This window comes from Natrix helvetica (genome assembly GCF_964273705.1).
Source record: "Natrix helvetica genome assembly, chromosome: Z".
Taxonomy (NCBI): domain Eukaryota; kingdom Metazoa; phylum Chordata; class Lepidosauria; order Squamata; family Natricidae; genus Natrix; species Natrix helvetica.
Window position 1 is genome coordinate 49,215,105 of NC_138554.1, and position 20,315 is coordinate 49,235,419.

Here is a 20,315-nt window from a genome sequence, read left to right on the forward strand (position 1 = left end):
TTCTAAAAATTCAATAAGAAATGTGAATTTATTTGGAGTGTTAATGGTGCAAATCTCTCATTTTATGCTCAGTAATATGGAAGTATAAATAAGACTGTATCATAGAATCCTCAAAAACTTCTTGAGATCTGGCTAACCTTTTCAGAGCAAACTTGCTCCTTGCTATACAGTGACAGTTATAAACTTCTTACAGTGCAAATACTTTGTCCACACATCTATCACTATTGAATACAGTACGTTTTCCAGAAAGGAGATATTTCTCTTTGTTACTGCACTCTTGTCAAATCACTGTACAGTATGTGGCCTAACATTACAGCCCCTCCTTACATCACCCAAACTAATAACCGATCAGTTCATAAAAGGGAATGGCACACTTTTTAGAATCAGGGCACCCTTTCTCAATTTCAAAGAATAGCCTAGGCATCTCTATCAATGATCTCAAATGTCATAAGGTTTCAACAAGATCTCACAAAGAAATATTGAGATTTTACGACATTTCATGAGTTTGATATATTTGCTTTCTTTAAAAATATATATTAAAATTTAAGAAATAAAATCTGTTAAGCTTAATTACACAATTATTCACAAACATTCTATTAGTGTTATTTTCCTTATACTGCTGGTATTCCTGAAATAAAAAAGAACTCTGTTGAATATTTTTGAAATTATTATTAGAAAACTGTTCATTTATTACAGTTCTCTATTTCTACATTGCCATCTCTGGTCTTGGATGGGATGCCCCAGATAGATTCGGAGTGTAACCTGGGGTTTCTCCTGGACTCATGACTACTGCTTCAAGGACCAGGTGGCAGTACTGGCCAGGAGGGACTTTGTGCAACTGCAGCTTGTGTGCCAATTACACCCTTCCTAGGACCAACAATCCCTGCTCAAACTCATACCATAGTCACCTCCCACATTGACTACTGTAACACGCTCTACATGAGGCTGCCCTTGAAAAGTATCCGGAAGTGCCAACTGGTTCAAAATGCAGCTGCCTGCGTGGTTTTGTGCAGACCCAGGTGTGTTCACGTGTTACTTCTCCCGAAGGAACTACATTGGTTGCCAATTTACTTCCGAGTACAATTCAAAGTTGTGGTTGTCACTTTTAAAGCCCTACATGGCTTGGGATCCGATTATCTGAAGGCCTGTCTCTTCCCATTTATATCCACACGAACCACCAAAGCAGGGAGGTAGGAAATGTTGCGGGTCCCCCCTCCTAAGAAAGTACATCTGATGTGACCCAGAAGTAGGGCTTTTTCTGTGGGGAGTCCCTTCCTTTGGAACTGGCCCCCACTTTGATACTCTTTTGCAAGGCCTGGTTTTGCCAATGGGCCTGCAGAACCCAGAGCGGGCTGGATTCCATCAAGTGGCTTGTTTGATTGCTTGTTGTTGGGAAAAGGAGGAGGTTATTTTTTTTAACTCTTTGTATTTTGGTTTTTCATTTTTCGTAAGCCTTCTAGAATTACCAAAAGTGAGTGGGCAGCAATATACATTATCTAAATAAATAAATTGCACAAATTGAAACAAGTTAGGGGCTCTTGAAATGACAAATTCCTAGAATTTTGCAATGCATTTCTTACATATGTCTGTGTGCGTGTGTGTGTGTGTGTGTGTGTGTACACATATATACACAAACACACACATATACATACATACACATAAACATATACACACAAATACAGCTATATCTGTTAGAGGATAAAAATAGCACATAGTAAAAATATACCTGTATTGAAGAAAATTTCTTACAAAACAAAATTATACAAATTGCAGACAAGAATCTGCATATTAGAAGAAATTTATACAAAAATGCATATGAATCTTAATACAATATTTAAAATATATTATAAAAAGTATATGGAAATAGATGTACTTAAGCTTAAAAATGGTAGAAACTCAGAGAGAGTAACCTTCTCATTTAAAGATGGGATTACAGTATTTCTATTCCCAATATTTTTGTATCTAATCCTTTAAAGCCAATCTTATATACATTTTGAAAATAAAAATTAGTAACGTTACTGAGCTGTACATGTGATGTACACACGTGGCAAGCGATTTCTAGTCTTTGTATTCCTTCCTCCTCCTCCTAATCTCAATCTTGGTTTTCTTCCCCATTCTTTCCACCCCAAAGGAATGTTGGAAAGAAGTTCTGTCAAGGAAATCAGGTCCTGATTTGTCTGCTGTCCCTCCTTTCTCAGCAGGGTAACTCTGAAAATAAAAAAAATAGGGCCAAAATTGATATGAAAGAAGTCAGTAAAGCAAAGGTCAGGTTTCAAAGTTGGGTTAAGATTGGGCAAATAATCATTTTGGGGAAAAAATCTCTCTATTCCAGGGGTATCAAACTCACTGTGTCACAGCAGCGTCACATGATGTATTGGGACTTTCCCCCCCCTTCGCTAGACCGGGTGGAAGTAGGGTCAGCATGTGATGCATCTGGCCCGCGGGCCGTGAGTTTGACACCCCTGCTCTATTCCCATTCCTATCTTGGAAGGTTACTGATTGTTCCATTCTAAGGTTCTGCTTCTTCATTTTTCAGTCAAAGGACGCAGAACAGAGCAAATGCAACCTATGCTATTCTTCCTAACATACAAATACAAACACAAAGGGACAGGTGGTCTTTGCTTATTAACATTCATTCAAAGTTATTAATATTCACAGCCTCGTGATTGCAATTAGGGCACTCAGCAGCTGGTGCACAAATGGCTGCAGCATCCTGAAGTCATAAGATCACTGTTTGTGACCTCCACTGCCAGCTTCCGACAAGTGAAGTCAGTGGGAAAACTGGCAGGAAATTGCAATTCAGTATCAGAGCATATGACATCACACTTAACATTAATTACAGTCATTCACTTAATGATACAGCTAGAACTGATAAACTGCCATCATAAACTGGACATGGTCACATAATTTTTCACTTTATCACTGTATCACTTAGCAATGGAGTTGCTAGCCCCAATTATGGTTGGTAAGTGCAGAGAGTAGAAAACAACAAAGACAATTTATTTATTAAACCAATTTATATAGCCTCTGATCTCACAAACAATTGAATTGTGTTGTTTCAATATACAGAAGAAAATGTATATGCCTTTAATGTCCATTGCTTGTAAAGTGGCTGGAAACAATTCCTGAAGCAATGGTTTTATTTCTTTCTCTACATCATTATTATTATTATTTCCAACACAAGAGAATGTTGGAGGAAAAAAAAATGCAGAAAAGGGTCAATATGTTTCTCAGGAGGATAATTTTCCAAAATTGAACAGGGCCAAATTTAGTATGGTAGGAGAAAAAAGAAAGAAAAATCAAGATAAAATGAACAGTATTTGGCCCAGGCCAGTAGAGGAAAATTTTAGTCCTCTAATGCAAGAGTCCCCAGCCCTGTGGCCCCCAGCAAACGGTCCGTGCAAACAAGCAAAGCTCCTCTTTGGGATGCAGGCAGCATGCTAAACCACACACCCTCAGGACTGCAGGAAAATATGTTTCCATGGAATTGGTCCCTGGTGACTAAGCGGTTGGAGACTGCAGCTCTAATGTGTTCCTAAGGAAGAAGCTGTATGCCATTGGTGATTTGGAATGTTGGCAACTATTGTGTTCCATTCTAAGTTCTCTTAGAACTCTGTCCTCCCAGTCATGTGACTCAAAGGGGAGGGAATGTAGTTCACATATCTTCCCCAGTGCACATATAGACCCAAACCTATGGTTGCTGCTGGTAAAGGTATTGGAAACAATTGCAGAAATTATGTTCTCTATTCATTATCTACGTTTTTTTTAACCACATGTGGTCACAAGAATGTATCAGTCATATCTACAATAGAGGACTGGAATTGTGAAGATGACAGAATTGTAGAAATGGCAAAACTGACCTGCTTAATAAGGGATAAACAATAAGTACTTTTCATAAATTGCTGAAAATGGATAAAAATTATTTGATGATTTAATGGATTTGTTGATTGTAAAGAATTAAATATGGGAAGAAGTGAACTATGTGAAATAACTTTGGAGAAGAGTGAGAATAAGTTTATTTCTAACTACTTGAAGGAAGACCATAAGTAGTTTCTTTAAATATTTATTCTTTCCCTTTTCTTCTTTATTGCACTTTATCTTTTCTCTCTCTCTCAACTTTGCTTTCTATATTTTCCATTTTTTATGTTTTTTAAATCTAATAAAATTATATTAAAAATATTAGAATTAATAAAGTCTAAAGCCTAAATTGTAATGAAGTAAACAATTTGACAATATCACATGCCATTCTGCCTTAGGGAACTTACTTTAAAATGCAATATGTCAAAACCCGTTATTTCTTTTTGATCTTCAAAAAGGTCAAAATTCATTTGACCCATCATTTGAAGAAAAGATATTTTCAGAAATGATCTTTCCCCTACTTACCTTATTTCCTAGAGCATCAATATTTGATCCTTTTCAGGTTTCAATAAACCTCATACTGAATCCAATGAACTTTACACACCGAGGTAACTTTTGGTGAGATGTAGCCTGAATTCTCTCTTTGTCTTGCAGTCCTGATTACATGGTCAAATGCTGCGGAGCTAGGGGAAGATAGCAGCCATACCCAAAAGGAAAAAAAGCCTTTTGGTAACCTGATGAAATAAAACCACTGCATTTCTTCCTGGAACAGATTATATATCTTCTTTGGGATATATAAAGCGTATGGGATTATCTATGACAACTTTCCACAACCAGCTGCCCTCCAGATGGAACACCTGGAATTTTAATGAAGACTGGTCAAATGGAGGGATAACTCTAGGTAGTCTAATAAAAAAATATTTGTAGCTTATTGTAGCAATAGTTGTTGACATGAAGGGTCCTTGGTGCTCTCTGAGGCTGCTTGTTTTTTTTTGCAGATGTTTCATTACTCAAACTAGGTAACATAGTTAATGCTAGTGAAATGTTTGCCAGAAAACAAGTAGAGTCAGAAAGCATCAAGGATCTCTGGGTAGTCTAAAAGGTGATTGTTCAAAAGACAATTGAACTGTTGGGGTTTTTTTTCCCTTGAGGAAGACTTTTTACTTCTCACCAAAGAAGCTTCATCAGTTCCAGCAGGATGGTGGAGGCTATGGAGGGATTAGTTCTGAAAAGATGGGGGAGGTGGAGGTTGTAATGATTATGATTCTATCAGAACTCATCCTTCCATAGCCCCCACCATCCTGCCGGCTTCAATTTAGCTTCTTGGATTAGAAACAAAATGTCTTCTTTTTCTTCCTCAAGGAAAAAAAGCAGCCCAGTTGCCTTTTGAAAAAACATCTTTGAGACAACTATGACCTGGATGATTGAGAATCTCAACAGACATACTGTAACTTCGGTAAAGAAAGAGTGTTGGTACCTGCTACACTTCTTCTAAAAAGGTAGCATCCATGCATGGGTTGACACTGTCCATACTCCGATTGGACTGAGTCTGATTACTAAAAGTGTTATATAACCCGCCCTTGTACCACTCAGTTTCCGGCGAAGAAAAGAAGACAGACTCAACATGTTATCCAAACAGCAGCTTTAGTAGATTAAGAGAAGTGTAACATACAAAGTACAGTCAATCAACACAATAACATTCCCCAAATTGTAGACACGAGAATGGAACGGTTGCCCTAAAGGGTGGGCTGGATGCTATCTCCATTTTATGAAGTGCATCAGGTAGGTACCAACCCTCTGTCTCAATAAGGGTGGAGATAGCATCCATGCATGGGACATACCCAAGCTCGGCTGTCCTCAAGGGTGGGGAGGCGACCATCCCAGTTGTGTTCTGTCAGGCTGAACTGATGCAAACTTGTCTAACTTATAATTCCTAATGACTGGTGAGGGGGATGCCCACGCCGCAGCCCTGCAGTTTTCATCCAGAGAAACCTGCATAGCCCACGCCGCTGTGGTGACAGCACTCCTTGTAGAATGGGCTGTTATGCCCTCTGGGGCCCTCTCCTCATGGAACTCATAGGCTGCAGCTATGCAATGCCTGACCCATCTACCAATGACTGTTGCTGAGACCTTCCTGCCTAAGGATGAGGGTTGAAAGGAAATAAAGAGTGCCTCTGATTGCCTAATCTCTGATGTGCAGTTGATATATATCTTAAGTGCACGACGCACGTCGAGGTTGTGCCATTGACTCTCCAGCTGGTGAGTTGGGGTGGGGCAGAAATTAGGGAGCACCACCTCCTGGGCTCGATGGAACCATGACCCCATTTTCAGCACAAATGATGGGTCCAGCCTGAGGATCACCCTATCTGCGTGGAATTTGCATAGGTCCTCCCGGACCAAAAGGGAGTGCAGTTCTGATAGCCTCCTGGTGGATGTTATCGCCACCAAGAAGGCAAACTTCCAGGTAAGGAACTGGAGGGAGATTTCCTGCAGGGGCTTGAACGGTGGTTTGATTAGAGCCCCAAGCACCTTGGCGAGGTCCCAAGTTGGATACCGGTGCACAGCCAGCAGCCTCAGGTTAGTAGTCCCTTTTCAGAACCATTTCACTGGAGAGTGATATGACAGGGCCTGTCTGCCACCCAGGTAAGTATGGTACCCACCACCTGTCTCCTAATGGTGTTAGGTGATAACCCCCTATCGAGCCCGTCCCGCAGAAATTCTAGGACCTGAGGAATGGTGGAGTCCGTTGGTGTAACCTGTTTGCCCAAGCACCACTTACAAAAGATTTTCCAGGTGGCATTGTAAAAATGGACCGTCGAGGGCCTCCTGGAGGCCTGTATTATGTTAATGAACCTGGCAGAGAATTGCTCCGCCCCCACTTAAAGTGAGCGGCTCAACCGCCAGCTGAAGCTACTGGGGCTCCGGTTGTTCCAGTGAGCCCTGGCTGAGGGCAATCTTGTCTGGTGGAATCCTCCAGGGCCTCTCCACCAACAACATCTGAAGGTCGGCAAACCATGGCTGCCTTGGCCAGTAAGGGGTAAGTAAGATGTTGATGATCTTGCAGAAAACCTGGGGAGGAGAGGCACTGGAGGGAAGGCATAGAGGAGATCCCTTGGCCAGGGACTACTGAGCCAGTCAGCTCTAACTTTAGCCTCTCCTGAAATGTGCTCAGCTACAATAGACAAAAGATTGCTCTCTGCCCATGATCCCAGGACACTAGCCTCTAGCATGAGATCCCTAGAGCTGGTTTCCCCCTGCCTGTTTACGTGGGTCTTGGCTGTGATGTTGGGACCAGCACATGTTGACCAATGATGTGTTGCTGAAAGCTCAGAAGTGCCAATATAATGGCCCTGAGCTCCAACCAGTTAATACTCCTATTGGCCTCCTCCTGGGTCCACTGATCCTGCGCCATATGTGACCCCATATGGGTTCCCCAACCGTATAGGCTGGTGTCTGTGGTAATGGTGATCCTACCTGTCACCCTAAAATGACACCCCTTCTCTATGGCTGGAGACCGCCACCAATGGAGGAACTGCCGAACCTCCCCAGGAAGATTTACTTGCACCAGAGAGGTGCTATTCCTCTTCTTCTGGAAGGGGAGTAGGAACCATTGCAGGTCTCTTGTATGTAGTCTAGCCCAGGGCACTATAGCAATGGCAGAGACCATCTTCCCAAGTAGCTTAGAGAGAGTGGCCAGCGTTGTCCCACGGCCCCTCACCACCTCAGTCACCAGTTGTCTAAGACTAGAAACCCGCTCCTCGGAAAGGAAGACCTGTCCAGCCCTCGAGTCGATCTAAGCCCCTAGGTGGAGAATCCTGGTGGTAGGTGTGAAATGACTCTTGGCCTCGTTAATGGAAAACCCAGGGACCAAAACATGTATATTGTGGTGTGGAGGTCGGCCCTGTCCCTGTCCTGAGAGGTCGACTGTACCTATATATCATCAAGGTAGAGCTGTACCCTGACTGGTACTGTGTGCAAGTGGACTGCCAGAGCTGCCAAAACCTTAGTAAAGACACGGGGAGCAGAAGAAAGGCCAAAAGGCAAAGCCGTGTATTGGTAGTGACAAAAATTATAACAAAAACAGAGAAACTGGTGGTGCTGTTGTAGGATGAGTACATGCAAGTACGTCTCCGTGAGGTCGATCATGTAAGGAAATTGCCCTCACGCACCCCTTCCAAAATAGTATGTAACGAATGCATTTTGAAATGTCTATATCTAATAAACCTGTTCAACCATTTTAAATCAAGGATGGCCCTACACTCCATCCCAAGGCCTTGGGGATGACAAATAACAAGGAATAGAATCCCTGATAGATTTAATCAGCGGGCACCACATGGATGGCTCCAATGTTCAGGAGGTGCTGAATAGCTGAACGCATTAACAACTGTCTCTGGGGTTTACTGGAAATGGGACAATGGAGGAAGGACCTAGGGGGGTGGGAGATGAACTCTAAGGTCAAACTGAACCTGACCATGGCTCTCACCCAACAGTCAGACGTCATGGCCTCCCACTGATTGGCAAAGTGCTATTGTCGTCCCCCAATGGGGGGCTGATCCTACGACAGGCTAAGGTTTGCAGTATATCAGTTACCGCCCCCGCAAAAGGGGCACTTGGACTGACGCCCTCTCTGTTGCCTATACTGTTGCTGCCTCGGGCGTTGCCCGAATCCAGCCTGCTGGTGAAACCCTGATGGTGAGTAATCAGTGTGCCTAAAGGACCCCCGATACTCTCTGAACGACTGTCTTCTAGGATAGGGGGCAGCTCAGGCAAAACCTTTTTTCGGGTTAGAGGGCATGATCTTATGCTTATCCTTGTCCTCGATTAACAATGGTGTTAGCGAGTCCCTGAAGAGGCCCCCCCCTTGGTACAGTTCAGACGCCAGACGCCATTTATGTCTCATATCGGATTGCCATTGCCATAGCTACAAGAGTCTGCCAAGGCCACCGATGAGGCCATGGCCCTGGACACAAAATGGGTGGCACTCAGTGTGCTGTCCGCGGAAAACTGCCCTCCTGCGACAATTTTATTCAGGTCCTGGTGGGCCCTAGAATTGCCAGCAGGAATGCGTTCTTGCAGCTCTTGTAGCCAAGAGGCTTGAGCACGAAAAGAAGGAGGCTACAGTTGAAAAGCGCCCCGCCCAGACTGACGCCTGATGACCCCGCTGCAGAACTTGGTCGGTTCACCTATCCTCCAGCTTCAGGATGTTCTCCTTTGTGCCTGGCAGCGTGGTATTTGTATGCAGTGCTGCGATGAGGGGATCGACAGTAGACCAGAGGAGTGTCTTGCCGAGCTGTTCAGTGACATTGTAGAATCGCCTGTCATTAGCCGAGGGCGCCAGTTGACTGGCGTTTCACCATGTCGATGAATACCTGAGGAGTGGGGATGGTGTCTGCCTCTACTTTGTGCTCCGTGAACAGGGCACTCGCCAACGGGGGCTGTGTCGGAGCAACGGAAGCCTCTGCTTGGGTCTCAAAGTCGGAGGAAGCCTTGGCCTTAGACAACGAAGGCTTAAACAGCACCAGCAGAAAAAGGCCCACATAGGTGGTTTCATTTGGAACGGTGCCCTCCTCCTCAGACAGGTCTGCGTCTCTAATCTTCCCTTCCTCAGAGATGGGGGAAGGGGTACGAACGAGCTCAGCAGACGACAAGTGGGTGACCAACTCTGGAGCTGTCCCTGCCTGAGGGGTAGATCGGGGAGCCCCTGACAGTGCCCCCTGGGCCTTCTTCTTTAGCCCTGCCACGATGGCTTCGGCTATGATGTCCTGGAAGCCAGCTGTCATTGATTGCAGGGGAAAAGCCGTCAGCAAGATGGGCAACTGTCCCTCTTGATGAAGGCCAGCCATAGTATGAGTGAAGGTGGCTTCCACAGCCCTGCTCTGTGGCCTCGAAGCAGTGCCGCCCCAAAGCCCTGATGTGTCGACGGGCAACATGGGGCTAAATGGTCCCTGCTCAGTTCCAGATGCAACTGTGGCAATGGGCTAAGCCGGGGTGCTGGCACTGATACCCTGTCAGACCGCTGCTTTGATAGCACTGGCTCCTCCCAATGCTTGACCTTAGAGGTCGATTTGGAGGCCCTCTTCTTTGTGCCCCTGGACAAGGAAGAGGAGCTCTTACTCGAAGCCTTCTCCCCCGGGTGAGTCTGGGGTGTAGGTTGCCTGGTGGGGGAAATGGGGCCCTATCACAGTGTGAGGAGGCTACCAGCCTGTGCATTTCTGCTGGCCTCCGGAGCGAGGTCAGATATGCTGCTGTCTGCCATGCTGCTGGTTAATGAAGACAAAGAGGCAAAATGGTGGCCGTGACCTCTTTCCCTGGCTCCACCCACTTCAAAATGGCATTCCTGCCTTTTCTCTGACAATCAGGGCCTTGTTGGGCGGAGAGGAGCCATTCTGCTGCCGTTCGGCCCTATATGCGCCAGGTAACTCTAGCCAGCTGTTTGCGCTGCATTAGGAGCCTTCACGGCCACTCCCCAGTCCTCCTACGCGCCGAAGCATTCCTCCGGGCTTTGTTTGGGCAGCATGCGGCACCTCCGAGATAGTGCAACATGCGCGCATGTCCGGCTGTCACCCTCACTCCCAGCTGTCAGGGCTCAGAGTCTTCAGCGCGCCACGGCCGCTAAAATGGAGCCTAGCAGACTGGCTGCAAAGCAGCTGTCAATTTCGGCCCTTTGATCCCAGTGGCGCTAAGCTCGCCCCACAAGGGATTGAGGTAAGCGCGCTTGGAAGTCAGGAGTAGAAATAGGGTGTGCAGGCCTGTGGACTGAAGCCCTGTGGCCGGTGGTATAAGGGCCCCTGGAAGGTCAGTCCAGGATTACTCACTGCCTGTCAGATTGGACCCTTAGTATCACTCTCAATAATGGTGGAAATAGCATCTAGCAAATGGAGATAATTGGATAACATGACCGTCCCAGAGTGGACTGAGTCGGAAACTGGGTGGTGCCACTCACAAGGGCGGGTTATATAACACATTAATTAATTAACAATCAGACCAATCGGAGCACGGACAGTATCAACCCATGCATGGATGCTATCTCCACTCTTATTGAGAAAGAGCATGATCTGGAAGACTGAACTATGCTTCCAGATCAGTATTTCCCAAATTTGGCAATTTTCAAGTGTGTGGATCATGCACATCATGTAAACACAGGTTATGATTTTTCAGCTGTAGTTTATGAGAGAATAACCTTTTCTCTCGTCTATTTTAATTTCATAAGCATTTTGTAGGAAACAGAAAAATCATACACAACACCAGCAGCCAAATGAGGAATTAAGGCATCTTTCCCTACTGACCAATAATTGTAGAAGTCAAATATCCTTACCTTTCAAGAAAGGGCTCTGCTCCTTTCAGATCTATATTCCATTGGAAGGCCAGGAGTACACACGGAAGAAACACTTAACTTGACAAAGATGAAGAGAAAGAATATAGCTGTTTTGCTATGGGACAATATTTCATTTGGCATCTAGATAAATTATGACAGTTAAGTGAAGAATTTCCTAAGCAATACTCCGCACTGTTGTCTGTCTGTCTGTCTGTCTGTCTGTCTGTCTGTCTGTCTATCATCTATCCATCCATCTATCTATCATCTACCCTTCCCTCCCTCCCTCCCTTATCTGCCTAGCTATTTTATATCTCCTCAGTGAATGGAAACAGTTCTGATTACATTATTTATGGATATTGACTTCTAACTTCATCCTTTTTAAAAATTTAGCTTCAATGCAGATAAAAATGATAACAGCAATGATTCAACAACAGTTCTTCTGAGAAACAGGAAAATCACCCTGCTTTTGGGTTGTACCATTTCAGACTAACCTGGTTGAATGGTCCTATACAAAAACAAAAATTAAGTACCAAGAAAACTAAGGTGGAAACCCTATTAAATTGAATGGTACAATCTGGACTCAGACCAATTACTTCATTAAGAATAAGAATGCCGCCTCAGGCAAATCTGACAAGTAAAGTCCTTCTTCTACTGTAGGTCTCAAAGCAGCTTAAGGAATATTCTTCCATGTACTTTAATTTGACAGCATAGGCTTAAATAGTTGCCCAAACTGGAGCCAAGGAGGATTATTTTTTTCTGCTGAATCCAAATAAGCTTTTGCTTTCTTTGTGCGCCTTTCCCGGAGGCTTTGGCATCTTGGCATGTTACTCAAGAAAAAATGAAGATACTGAGCCCACGGGAACACCTTTTTAAATATTTAATAATATATAAAATCTACCAACTTGAGCTTGTAACTAAAGATGAATGATTTAAGTCTATGCAAGTATTCATTCTGCATATGTGAAGCCTTAATGATTGGTGGAGTATCCCACATTCATTACCACTCCGACAAATGTCATATATCAGTGGGAAAACTTCCATCATTGCCCTCCTTACCACAGGATAAAGCTGGAGTGGAGAACTGTTCTGACATCTGTCAAAACTCATTCTGATTTCTTGCAAGTAGATTCTTTAACATTCTAAATAGCACAATACTTAAATAGCTCTATCCTGGAAGAGCAATGAACCCATGTTTAGAAGCCTGAGAAACAATTGATTGGCCACAGGGGTTGGCCCACCCAATCAAGTGGGAAACAGTTCTTCACTGGTCTAAGAAATGCCCCTGCCTACATGGTAACTTAGTGGTAAAAATTAAAATTTGGAAATAGAATCTCTTTTGCTACAAAATGAGAGGATTCAGAAGAGAATTGGGTTAGATAAAAAAGGATAAAATGTCAGTCACTATCAAGTTTCTTTGATTAACAGTTATCGTCTATTGGGACCCCAGAAGTGCATCTCTTCTGTAGCAGTGCTTGGCCTCTGGATCTAGACAGGGCCCATTATGCTGTATTGAAGAGCTGTGAAGATCTGGCTCTTCGCGCAGGACTTTGGCAAGGAAGAGTGAGATACCTACTACATCCTGCCTGCTGAATTTTATCATTTTTTTGAATGTTTCACTGATTTTTATTATAATTTTTTTTATTATTATTGTGAGCTGCCCAGAATCATTGAGAGTTGGGCAGCATATAGGTTTAAATTATTATTATAAGCATCATCATAAATGTTCCTGCTCCTTTTCCCAATTATTTATTATAGTTGCTCTGATGCCATGCAGGTAGTTCTTGAGTTACAACAACAATTGGTACCAGATTTTATTAAGTGATGTGGTCATAAAGCAAAACATGTCAGGGACAAGCAATCAGAACTGATCATGGATAGGCCTACAGGTTTGCTCTCATTATGTTTTCCCCCTGAACGGACTCTAAAATGGAATGTCTCTCTATTTCCCACTGGCAGGGCCTTTTAGCAGTGGTTCCATCACTTTGCACCACTTAGCAATAGCAATCCCTGCAATTCTGGTTGCCATTAAGTAAGGTTGTGGGTTATTCAGTGAACATATCCTCACAACTTCCTGCCAGTTTCCAACAACTAAAGTCAGTAGGAAGCCAGCAGGAAGTTGCTTCTGCAATTGGAAGAGGGAGCAAAGATGTGTGAATAGTGGGGGAAGGCACAGCACGAGTATAGTGGGGCTTGGGATGCTGCCAGGTGAAGAAGGGTGCACAGGAGTGTATCAATGGCCAGGAATGGTGTGCAAGTGGTCAGGGAGAGGCAGTGTGAGCATGCCAAGCCTCAAGGATAGTGTGCAGATGTGTGAGACTTATGCAAACAACTTTTGATCTTCCCTGCCAATCTCCCTCTTGGCTTTGCTTGGGGAAGCTGGTAGGAAAAGTCACAAATCATGATCATGTGGGATGCTGTTACAATGTAAGTGCAAACCAGTTGCCATATGCCCAAATCATGATCACATCATCACAGAGGTACTGGGAGAGCCAGAATTTAAAGGATCAATCATAATCACCACTTATTCAGCACCATCATAACTGCAAATCATTGCTGAACAAGTAGTCATTAACCAAGAGCTATCTGTATTGGAAATTTAAATAGAGCTATCGAAATTTAACTTAACAACACTGCTGCATTCCCGTAATTCTGAAAAACAAATTTCAAAATATAATAATGTGTTGGGGAATGGGAGAGGCCTCAGTTAAGTGTTGTGAATAGCCAATATGAAGCATCTCTGCCATTCTAACTCTGAAACAGTATCTGATTTTCAATCATTATTCACAGGGATCGTGTTCTTCCTATCATTTATACCAAAGGCAGATTTCTTACCTATTTCTCTTTTCTGGATTTAGATTTGAATTCTTAAAAAAAAAATAGAAGTCTAAAGACACAGAGCAAAAAGTTGCTATGCCTTAGCTAGGTTGTATGCCATTTTCTCAACATCTCTGATGAATGGCTAAAAGCAGAGATCTGGAGAAATGCTGTATAAAAAACAGAAAACTTTGCTTTGAGATTCATGGTATCTCTAACGAATATGTAACTATTCTAGTTAGACTTTTGCTTTATTATGTTTCTCTTTGTTAAAAACTCCCCCACCTTTTCCTCTGCATATGAAGTACATTCTGTGCAATTCCAGAGTTATACAGTACATCTGATTTAAAGATTTACTTTTCTTTGACTTAATTTGTTGAAACTGATATATAACTTGAAACCTGGCTCTCTCCAAATATTACTGTTATAACAAACCAGCACCACCTTGTGATTTACCGAGAACAGTGCATAGGTTTTTGTAAACCAGACTTCATAAATCATATTTTCAGTTAAAAATGATTTAGTTTATCTCTTGTGAGATTGATTTATATCAACCACACAACCCAAAAAAGGATGGGAGGAGGACATGCTTCTATACTACATGGCCAGGAGAATCCAGTATAGAAATTATTATTTTTTTCTTTTTTTTACAAGTTTACCTGTTTTTTAACCTTAACACTTTATATTTTACCTTTTGTTTGATGGAAGGGCAATTTTGATTGTTAAAGTCCCATCTCTTTCATAGACCAGAATTAGTGGAAAGATGCCAGATGAAACACATTAATATTAAGTATTGGAAGCTGCTACAACCAAACAGTTACACCAAGTAAAAGATAGGTAGGAAGGTAGGTTGACCCAGTGGATTTCTTGGGTAAGAGGACCGAACCTCTAACTTTTCAGTCTATGGTGATGCTAAGTGTGATGCTATGATGTTTTGTAAGCTTTAAGGAAATTGAATGCTTTCTTTAGTTCAAACAGCTTTGAAATGTAACTTCCTGTTCAACTGTTACGATGTAAAAAAGATGTTGAGACTCTAGAAAGAGTGCAAAGAAGAGCAACAAAGATGATTAGGGGACTGGAGGCTAAAACATATTAAGAACAGTTGCAGGAATTGGGCACTGCTAATCTTATAAAAAGAAGGACCAGGGGAGACATGATAGCAATGTTCCAATATCTCAGGGGCTGCCACAAAGAAGGAGTCAAACTATTCTCCAAGACACCTGAGGGTAGAACAAGAAGCAATGGGTGGAAACTAATCAAGGAGAGAATCAACTTAGAATTAAGGAGAAATAGAACAGTTAATCAGTGAAACAATTTTCCTTGAGAAGTTGTGAATGCTCCAACACTGGAAGTTTTTAAGATGTTGGATAACCATTTGTCTGAAGTGGTGTAGAGTTTCCTGCCTAAGCAGGGGATTGGACTAGAAGACCTCCAAGGTTCCTTCCAACTCTGTTATTCTGTGGTGTTGGGGTTTGTTTGTTTGTTTTTGTTATTAAGTGGCTTAGAAAGAGAAGACAGCCCCATCTTCAATATAGTAATGTTATTAATTTAACATGCAATTAATCCATTTGTCTCTGATCACTTTCACAGAGGACATTTTCCAGTGCTGAATGAAATGCATGGAGGAGAGGAAACTCTTGAGGAGTCTTAGCTGAAATGAAATATAAAATGTTATCTATAGCCCTTCCCAGACTGCATGCATATATAGAGAAAAAAGGGGCCAACAGCTCTCCACATTCAACTATAAACACATATCTTTTTAAAAAAACTGCACGGACTTGTCGACAGACTCCAGGAGTCAAAAACTGACTCAAAACCCATCCCTCACCATCCAAATGGTTATGCATTTCCACAAATGCTTTATCTCAAGTATAATTTCATTGTAAAGCAGTCATGAGATGAATTATATCCAAGAATAATAGTACATTTATGTTGACATACATTATGTTGTTTATGAAGTTTTCTCATCTAAATATATAGGTTGAAAAAGAAAAACAATGGTACATGATTGCTATTAAGAACATAAAGAAGTATGAATGCCATCAGGGGTTGTTTTCCAAAGGTAATCCAACCCTTCTTGTATTGTAAATTTAAGGGCTAAAGTGGCATATTGATTTCTCCTGCTAATATTTCCAAATTAAGGATTATTACATCTTCAAAGAAAAGGGAAAACAAATTGATATAAATATGGATTTTAAAAAATGTAGAATACACTGAAAAAGGTGGAAAATACCTAATACAGGTGAATTACTAATAAGTCTTGAATAACCAGCTTAGTCCTAACCTCAATTAAATTATTAGATGTCTTTGTGGGGTCAGTCACATATTTATCATTTAAGAGAGTGATGCTATCATAGAGCATGAAAACCTCTGCCCTGATTATTTCCCAACCTCTTCTTAATCCTTCTAGTCAGATTTAATCCCATCTAGTCAATTTCACAATGCTTATAGAAAACTTGTTTCCTCTTGTCTTGCAAGTAAGTGTATCTCCTCAAGCAATGTCACATACAGCTAGAACTAAATCAGCACTGCAGTTTTGAAATCCATTGTATTTGGCAACCATGAAAAGGATGATAGCTTTTTAAATTGGCATTCAAATGAGATAAATATTAAGACAGTTTTTGAAATGAAACATTAAATGTCGTATCCAGATTTTTAATCCAATCTTAGAATTTTATATTGGAGAGAAAATAATAGTGAAAATGAGGAGTGAGGAGAAAAATAATAAATGGGAATGAAAAAACGTTTAAGAGAATTTTCAACAAACCTTGCAACTTATATTTGTGCTGCACTCAGGCACAATTTGAAAACATAAGTTCTTAATTAAGCAGAATTGGCTAAATGTGTATTGAACAAAGTGAAACAATACCACCTGTCAGACACAAAGATTGTGGACTATACATTAAGTTGCAGTTCAAAGATTTATTGCTTAAAACTATACATAAGAATCTAGTCAATACATCTTCTGTACTAAATTAGTGCCAATAAGGATCAACAGAATTCAAGAAGAGTTGGACATAGATCATTGGTAGCAACTCTAAGCTCATGATATGTTTAACTCTGGTCACCAGCTCTGCCTGCTCTTCTCCTACACTACGCCAGTAACAGTAAGTTGATTAAATGTAGAATCTGAAATGATTCAAAGCACATATACATTAAAGGAAATAAAAGATTTTTTTAAAAAAATCCAAGATTTTACACAAACTGAGTAGGGTCTTTATCCATAGAAATAACCTTTTACTTTCTAAACTTGCAGATATAAACTCCCATTATGGATCCTTGGTGCTCTCTGAGCTGGGTAGTTTTCTTGCAGATGTTTCATTACCAAACTACTGTAGGTAACATCATCAGTGCTAGTTGATGATGAAGTTACTTTTGGTGATGAAACATCTGAAAGAAAACCATCAATCTCAGAAAGCAACAAGGATCACACATTTCAAACCTGAGCTACAAATATTCTCTTCTATTGAAACTCTTACTAGTTTCCTAATTTGAGATTAAGAGATTAAGATTAAGTTGAATAGCTATTATTCATTGCTATTATATATCTCAAATATCATTCCCTTTATTTTTGCCTATACTCAAAAAAAAATCTTCACTTCTCTGGAAACAAGGGAATTTATGCTTTTGCAATTCTCTTTTGATAATATAGGCCAGATTCTATTTAAGCAGAGCCAAAGGTGACTATACTATTTAACTACCAATTTATTTTAGGTCACAGCATCTCTCCTCTTAGAATATTATCCTTACAAATACAAATATTGCAAATTCCCATTAAATTGCTTACAATATAACTATTTTTCTTGGGTTCAAATGTCTTAAAAATCTACCAATCATATTTTACCTTGTTAACATTCTCGGGACTAATCTGACTAATCTCACAATATTGTATTTTGGAGAGCTGAACATTTAATTCTCACTGTGGTTTATTAAAAACCACAATAAAGCTTTCTTTAACTGTTGCACTTTTGCCAAACCTGTGGGCAGTCCATTTATCCACTCACAATAATCTTTACTTCACCCTCCAAAAATATGTACCAGATTGTTTCTAGGATCTCTAGAGATCGCATAGGGATTCTTAGAAAATAAGAATGGTGAAAGGAATCCAATGTTTTCTTTGAAAATGTACCCACCTGACCAGACATAAACTTAAATATTACATAGGTAAGGTATTAAGTATCAAGGGAGGGGGAGGGGTAAAATGAACAGTAAATGGCAATCCTATTGGTTTGCTTCTTAATAATGCATGTTTTAAGACAGCCCATGCTTTTTACTGCTACCATTTTGTAAAGAGACAAGCATTTCATAGCAGTTATTTTCTGAGATGGCCCACAACATGCTTCCAAAATTTGCAAAGTGCCCATTGGTCCAGAAGAGACTGTCTAGCCCTGATCTAAGTTCTCAGCTATGTGCCAAATCTGAGAAATATTGTATTACATAATTACATCTCACTTTAAAGGAACAGGACATTGTGATATTGGCTTTGAGTCTGGAAAAAGAATTGCAAGTATCTCTTACTTTTCCATGGACTTTGGGCATCAAAGCAATTTGACCCCTTGTAGATCCATCCCATAAACTGGAATCCTGAAGCCACTTGTTCCATATTCTCCTGAAAAAAGGAAAAAACTGGCACAATGAACTGTTTAGAGTAAGCACAAAATCTTTAGAGGCCAATTTTCCCAAAATAAAACTGTTAGATCCATATTTCAACAATTTAAAAATATTTTTTCAAAGAATAGAAAATAAACAATCATGCTTTCATAGCGACATTTGTTTTATAAGACATCTATAGATGGAATATTAGTTCAGTGAGTGTAAAGTTTAAACATATACAGAATAATTCCCAAAGCAGACATTCCCCTGTGAAGAACCCTGAAGAAAAACAATTCTTTCTTTGCAGTTTCTGCTAGCTAGATTTAGGCTCAGAAAATTTCTCTCTCTTTTTGCCATATTCATACTGGAAAGAGATAAATTTCATTTCATTCAAGCATGTGAAATATGGCAAGAATTCTAGGATCTCTGAGTAATCAGTGATCTCAAAATCTATTAATCAGAACTTTATTGCCATCTCTGAAGCTCAGGGATGGCAACAGAGCTCAAATAAAATATCAGAGAAAGAAAGGAGATGGATGGGCCTAATCCTAGAACACAATTATAAATATGCCATAGCATTGAGAAAATAAGATTTTTCAGATGTCGCTAAAGAATTTTGAACATTTTCTGAAATGAAATAAATACATTCCAGTCATTTATATAATAGAGAAGACCCCAACTGGTATAGAAGTGGCATGTGGTACAGCCTGGGGTGAGCAGAGCCAGGTAACAGGATCTATTAGTAGCATTGGGTGTGTGGGGGGGCATCCAAAAGGCAGTTGTAAATGTGGGTAGGCCTGAGTGATTTGCTCATAGAAGCACTGCAAAGATCACAACTTTGAGTACCAATGATAAGTCCCTTAAGGGGCCTACCCACATTTACAACTGCCTTTTGGATGCCATCATAACTTTAAACAGTTTTTGAATAAAAAGACATTGATAGCTTTTCTTTTAAAAATTATTATTCCCTCTTCAAACATTCATCAACAATTAACATGTATTTAATATTTATCCCTTGGTTATGATGAACTGACGCACAGATGTCGTAAGTTTACCACAACCAAACCAGAAGTCCTGCATCAGAGGTGGGAATGCTGAAATAATCTTGGCAACCTCAGCTTCAGCGAACAGTAATTGAGCTGTCTTTTGGGTGTATGGGATGCTACCTTTATCTGCTAATGCTAATCTAGTCTGGGTTTTTTTCTGACCTAAAGTATACTACTACAAACCAGACAGAAATGGAAAATAGATAAATTCTGTCTGTTGCAATTTTGTAACATTTCCATTTTGCAATTCTCATAGCTGTTACAGACACAAAAATGGCAATGAGTCTGATTTTCCTGGTACAGATGCAGATCTGATGTTATATTAGCCAGATTCAAAAATGCACAGGTCAGGTGGCTTTAATACAGGAATGGTGATTTTTTTTTTTGTATTCAGAGGCTACATTTAACATTTTTTTTAAATACCAAGGAATGTTATAAACAGGAAGATAAAATCAAGTGAAAGAGACTGGGTTACGCCAGTAAAAGACACTTCTCTTTTTCTTATTTGAAGGGATGGTTATACTGCTATTATTTAAAAGGTAAGCTTATTTTATGGCCTTTAAACTTTTCCTCTCAAAATAGGAAAATGGTCCTGTTGCCATACTATAGGAGTTGGAAGTCACTGAAAAGAGATTAGGATTCACATGTAGTTCATATCAACTTAACTTTTTTTCACGAAAACCACAAGT

The 20,315-nt window shown here is 40.8% G+C and overlaps 1 long non-coding RNA gene across 2 annotated transcripts in view; it reads right to left on the bottom strand.

The window, feature by feature from the left end:
- The window catches only part of LOC309401110, a 22,651-nt gene continuing 2,336 nt past the window's right edge, over positions 1–20,315 (bottom strand). For both annotated transcript variants that reach the window (XR_014176758.1, XR_014176759.1), the window contains exons 3-5: positions 18,506–18,596; positions 11,174–11,251; positions 1–2,208 (exon numbers count right to left, since the gene is read on the bottom strand). This is a non-coding gene — a long non-coding RNA (uncharacterized lncRNA). The remainder of the gene's footprint in view (positions 2,209–11,173; positions 11,252–18,505; positions 18,597–20,315) is intronic.